Below are 6,381 nucleotides of genomic sequence, written 5' to 3' on the forward strand. Positions count from 1 at the left end.
TTTTGATTTCTTTCATGTTTGCCAAATTTATATTCATTACATATATGAGTTTGTTTCCAAAAATGACAGATCTACAATACAAATAAATAGAAGTACATACAGGAAACACACAAAAAAAAAAAACCAACAATAAAACATAACGACAAGCTAATTAAAGATACCAGGCTTATAATTTAATACACCAGACGCGTGTTTCGTCTACATAAGGTTCATCAGTGACGCTTAGTTAAAAAAAAAAAAAAAGAAAAGAAAGGCATTCAAAGATTTTAGCATTGATGACAAAATAAAATCCAAAAAGTGTGTCAAATACGGCTAAGGTTATATGCCTGGGATAGGAAAACCTTGGTATTTATAAAAATTAATTCTTTAGCAAACAGTTTTTTTTTTAAATGACTATAGGTGTAATACCACCAAATCATGGTATGTCACATCCGGTTGCATACGAAAGTAGGCCTAAAAAAATATTCCCTTGAATTTGACATTTGTAGAAAATTAACCCTGCATTTCAATGCACTTAAATTTTTCTGAGTCGTAAATATGTATGTTGGATGTCTGAAAGCATCATTCTTTTTTTATTTGATGGTCTTATAAAATATTTTGGAACGTTAAGGTTACACAGTTACCAAAGCAGGTAACCAGTAAATAATTGTGTAAAAATTGGGTTGTTTACTTCCGGTGATGATTATTTTCCTATATGCAATGAAATGTAGTGTGAAATTTTTACTGTATCACTGGAAAGGATTAAACTTTACACATGCAAAGTATTTCTTTGGTTGAAATAAAGGTAAATACTCTACAATTTTTTTAAAAGTGCCAATTTAACAAAGACTCATAGGGGAAAATCAATGGTGGTATTACACCTATATAGTTGATCATGATATACATGTTTAAAACGAAGTGGTGACTAACTACAGAATAAAAATGAGTACTAGGTGAAACAACCTAAAATCAGCACACACAAACAGCATAGCTGATTGCGAACAACATATAGATCGACGCACAAAAGTGACGGCACGATTTTTTAAATTTGTTTCTCCAAAACATAGGATAGTGTCCAAGATTATGTTTGTAATACTTATATGACATGTATAAATAACAATGAAAATTACAATACTTATATATATAAAATTGTGATAGTTATTAGATAATTATTATCATTATATAGCTATATAGAAATTCTTCTAAATAAAACTGTAAACCAAAAACATCGTGTAATTGTAGTTGACCAAAATCTTATAAATGAAGTGGGTGATTAATAATCTTTACCCTAACACACGAATAAAACAGAAAAATCGAGATTTACAACTTTAAACAACATAGCATTTGAGAATATAGGCCAGGGTTGCTTTTATGTAAAAAATAATGGTAACACAGATATTTACGTATGTCTTAAAATGATTTCAAGAGAATTGAAGATTCTTTATATAAAAACTGATGTAATAAAATGTATGTTTTGAAATCAGTATGTTACCACAATGAACCATTCTCCAGTCTTCATTAAAATCTAACATCTGACACACACAGAAAACTATGTATATATATTTTTAACATTTCATTTTCTATTTTCTATAATTACTTCTGTAATGAGAAAAATAATGAAATTAGCTAGCTTCGTAATAATTAGGATAATATACTGAATTACATTGTATTTCAAAATACTAAGTAAGGGACAATAATTTATATTATTCCATATTGTTTAAACTTTAATAGATTTTTCTATATGAATTGGATTTAAAATAAATATAGATTCTACCACTGCATCGAGTGTAATACGATATTTGTCTACTCGAGACAGTTAAAATTGATAATTTAACTGTCGAGAGTGGATAAATATCATATTACACGAGATTTGGTGGTGGAATCTGTTTCTCTAATGCTTTTCTAACATTATGCAGGCATTCTTTTCGAATGATCTGCAAAAGATGTGTTCTTTCTATGTGACGTCGTCAGGCATGGTCGCCTTTTTTCATGCCGTCACAATAGGAAATTCAGAGGAAAGCAAGAAAATTCGACGTCACAATCGGATTTTAACCAATGAAGTTCTGAGTTAAAACGAACCACACTTTGATTTTTTTTTATACAATGGGTGCAGAAAGGGATAAAGTGACGAAGAATTGGAGAAACAGGTTTATTTCTTATGCAGCACAAATACTGCAATCTAATTGGCTGACTCTCCCGGTGTAAAAAAAACCCACCCGTGTTCACCCAGGGATGAGTAAAAGTTTGCCAATATTTAAAAAAAACAAAAAAACAATTTCGCCAATATAAAGAAAAAAAAAAAAATTCAGAAAAAGAAGAAAAAATTGCTAAACTCAAAAGAACACAAAAATTTCTATTTTTTGCCTAACATAAAGTTAAAAAGTGCAGCAGAATGGACATTGAAAAAATATTACACTGGCAATTTCTCATTACCATTTTTACAATTGTACATCCTGGTTTCAAAATGAGCAAAAGCATTGTTCATAAGAAATAAATTCGTTATCTTGGTGTAGTAAGGGCTGCGCCTCAGGGTGTATGAATTTTCAACAACGATGTAAATTTCTGTACACCCCTGATTACACCAAGATAACTTATAATATTCACCTGCGGAAAAAAGTATATAACGTCGCGTGCTTTCGCGTGCTTTTACGTTTATACTTTTGGGGGAAAAAAGCGTTTGATGTGTAATTAGATTTTGTAAATATTTTTCATTAAATAAATTACTCTTGATATATGGAATAAAACACTTACTGTCTTTTGTCTCGGTAAATATTTAGTTTAGTAGACTTTTAGAAAACTGTTATTCACTTCGGCCGTTGTCCTCGGTGAATATCACTTTTTCAAAAGTAAATGAAACCTCACATTTACCTCATCAAAGACAGTTATTGTATATTATAAATATATTATTATAAGAATATTTAATGCAGTGAGTTGTTGAATTTGAGTAAATATCACTTTTTTTTTGTGCTTTACCATTACTTTTAATGTGGTATACAGTTTGACATTATTATCTTGGGTAGTGAACTTGTAAGGGTTCACTGATGAATATCTATCATAGTACATATCCACTAAAACATTCAAGAAGCGGGTGTGGAGATTACCTCCCCTGACTCGCTCTAACAATAAATGATGTCAAAATTATCAGAAGTATATTATATACCGTAAGATTATTCAATCCATTTTGTATAAGAGAAGATTTTGATAGGCATTAACTTTTGTCTTATTTATATTAATAATTTACGTATTATTTGGTATTTGAACGATTAAACATTTCGAATTTAAAACTTGCTTTGCTAGATCTAATCCATAAATGAAATGCTTGTAATGGCAATCATACATTAATCATAAACTTTGATCTGACAATAAAACCACATGAATACAACAATTAATAGATCATTCGACCCCTAATCACTTAGTAATATTCTAAGTTTGTAAGTGAATAATCATCCCGTTCTTCATGATATGGTATTATACATATAATAAGTACTTTTGTGAACATCAAGCAGTTCAAACATAACAAAAGTAAGTGCCGTTAATCTACTCCAATGACTTATTTCGATTTTAATAAGATAAGTACGGCAATTCTTTTGAATTGAAGCGCTGTAGGTGGAGGTAAATATTTGCAGTTCCAATAAATAACCGCACTTTTAAATTGGTGTAAAAGAACGGAGCAAACTGAATAAGTCACATGCTTAAATTATTTACCATAACGTATCAAGATAGTTTTGGATAAATGTAAATGATAGTTTACTTATACATGTATATCTTAAACGTATAAAAAGAATATGGCTTATAGCACATTTTAGCACCGTTTGTGCACGTGTCCTTGTGATGATTTTCGGTTACAGAAGCCTGAATTGTCTCGTAAAACGCTTATATTCTTACGTAATAGTTCTATGACGTCGGTTAGCTCATTTATATATTTAAATATATATAAAAGCATGTAACATGGTGGTTAAGATTGGAACAGCGCAAACAATATACCACGGGTGTGTAACAACTCAAAGCGTTTAAAGGACTTCATGTCAGAATTTGAAATAAACTGTCTACAAAATTATTGCTGCTTATAACTCAAACAAGGTTAGAGATAAAAAGAAACTTTTAATTACAAAAATGTTCAGCAGAATATGATCTATTAAGATGTTCTAAGTAATTAGCAACGACATAGAAAACATTTTTTTCAAATTTTTTTGAATTCAGAAGGCTATGAAAATGATAATTATGACAACAGTCATGTTTAATACTTGAAATGACATTAGTGTTCCTAGAAACGATAGTGTATATAAGTCCTCAACAACCACTTATGTTTTTACTTCAACTTTTAAAGGCAATGTAAAGTAGAAATGACATTTTCTTTTACTAAAAAGTCTGTCAAAGAAAGGAAAAAGGAAGGACCTAGCAATTGACTTTGAATTTGTTTGTGCTTTTCTCTATCATGAATGTTCTCGTTTGTGTTTGTGTAGTATTTCTGAAATTAATTGTCGTCATAATAACGATAAATATTGTCATGAATGTAAGGCTCACTATTATACTAGGTTCAACCCTCAATTGTCTTTAAATATCCTGTACCAAGTCAGCAAATTTGGCAATTGTAATGAAATGATTCTTTTTTAAATAAGCTGGCGAGCGATTGGTTTTGTTGCACCTCAGAGTTCCGTCGTTCCTTTATTACATTTTTTTGTATTCTCGCATAGTTGATTGACTTTACTCCTCGGTTTTAGTTTTTAACCCGGATTTGTTTTCTCTCAATTGATTCATGCCTTTCTGGATTCTTTTTTCCCTAAACAAAAGGCATAATCGAATGTTTTCCAATAGTAGGTGAAGTTTTGTTATACCCCGGTAATTTTCAATTAACAGTGTTCTTCGAGTACTTAAGTACGTACGGTGAATCTAAATTATGTTGGTTCTTTTCGATTTAGTTAAATGTGGTTAAATATTGATGTTAACATTAGAGCGAAGGATATATAAAATATTTTTAATTGTTCCAGGTTCTTCTGCACGTTTGAATCGCGTTTGCTTATTGCTTTCATGACTCCTATCTTTGTAAAATGTTCCGGTTCCTAAATTCCTTTGTCAATGACTTGTTTAAATAACTGTTGTCTGGTTTTGCCAAGGTTGAAACAATTCAATCATACATGTTTTCCTTTGGGAAACTTATATCTACAAAATATGAGGAAAAACTACTTTGATCTCTTAAATTGATCATCACTTTTTAAACAATTTGTTGATTTTTGTTGGTTGCTACGATTCTACTTATAAGTCGATAAAAATGTTAGATATTGGGATTGTCCATTATCTGTTGGTATGAAATTTGCTGACTAATAGCTTGTTACAATCCCATTTAACAACGCAGTCTCCTTTTATCCAATTTAAATACTGTTGCGACATGATCTTTCTTTTCATCAACATCTTGCAGTTGTATATATATTTTTCTGCACGATTTTAGAAGCACAGGAGCCTCTTGTGATTTTCCATTTTGGACCTTTCAGTTTCAATTGGTTTTTTTTTAGAATTGGAATATCCCTACTCTCACTATTCCTTGCTTTTTGTCAACATATCCTTTTTGTAATAACATTGTGGTAGTGTCGTTTTCAATGAGGCTCTTATATTGCGTTTTGTTTATATATGGATGCTTTTAGAGTTGTACTTTTTTTTGTTTTATTTGCGAGTTTTGTTCTTGTTCGTATATCAATTGCTGTTACTGTTACATGTAATGTTGTCCTCTTAGTATTATATTAATATTGTTATAAAAGCGATCTTTGGCTAGCCACAAGACCAGCTTCAACCCACCATTTTTTTCTCAATGTCGTGCACCAAGTCAGGAAAATGGCAGTTGTTATCTAATAGTTCGTTTCTGTGTGTGATACATTGTCGTTTGATTTTTTTGTTGCGGTTGTGTGTTTCTGTTGATTTGATGATTTCCTCTTATAGTTGATATGTTTTCCCAGGTTTTAGTTTGTAATCCGGATTTATTTTCTCTCAATCGATTTCTGACAGCGGTATACTATTGTTGCCTTTATTTGCAGATGTATATGCTGAAACATATAGTCGATGTTATGTTTAAAAACTAGACTTTTCGTAATGACCGTAGCATAGTCAAAGAGGGACGAAAGATACCAAAGGGACAGTCAAACTCATAAATCCAAAACAAACTGACAACGCCTTGCCTAAAAGAAAAATGAAAAAAGAAAAAAACAATAGCACACATGACACAACATAGAAAACTAAAGAATAAATAACACGAACCCCAACAAAAACTAGGGGTGATCTCAGGTGCTCCGGAAGGGTAAGCAGATCCTGCTCCACATGTGGCACCCGTCGTGTTGCTTATGTGATTACAAATCCGGTAGTTAGTCTAATTCGGTAGGTCACATTCATGAAAGAGAAAGGGGTTGTAGTTTC

Source organism: Mytilus galloprovincialis, chromosome 3 (assembly GCF_965363235.1).
Source record: "Mytilus galloprovincialis chromosome 3, xbMytGall1.hap1.1, whole genome shotgun sequence".
In the NCBI taxonomy this organism is placed as follows: domain Eukaryota; kingdom Metazoa; phylum Mollusca; class Bivalvia; order Mytilida; family Mytilidae; genus Mytilus; species Mytilus galloprovincialis.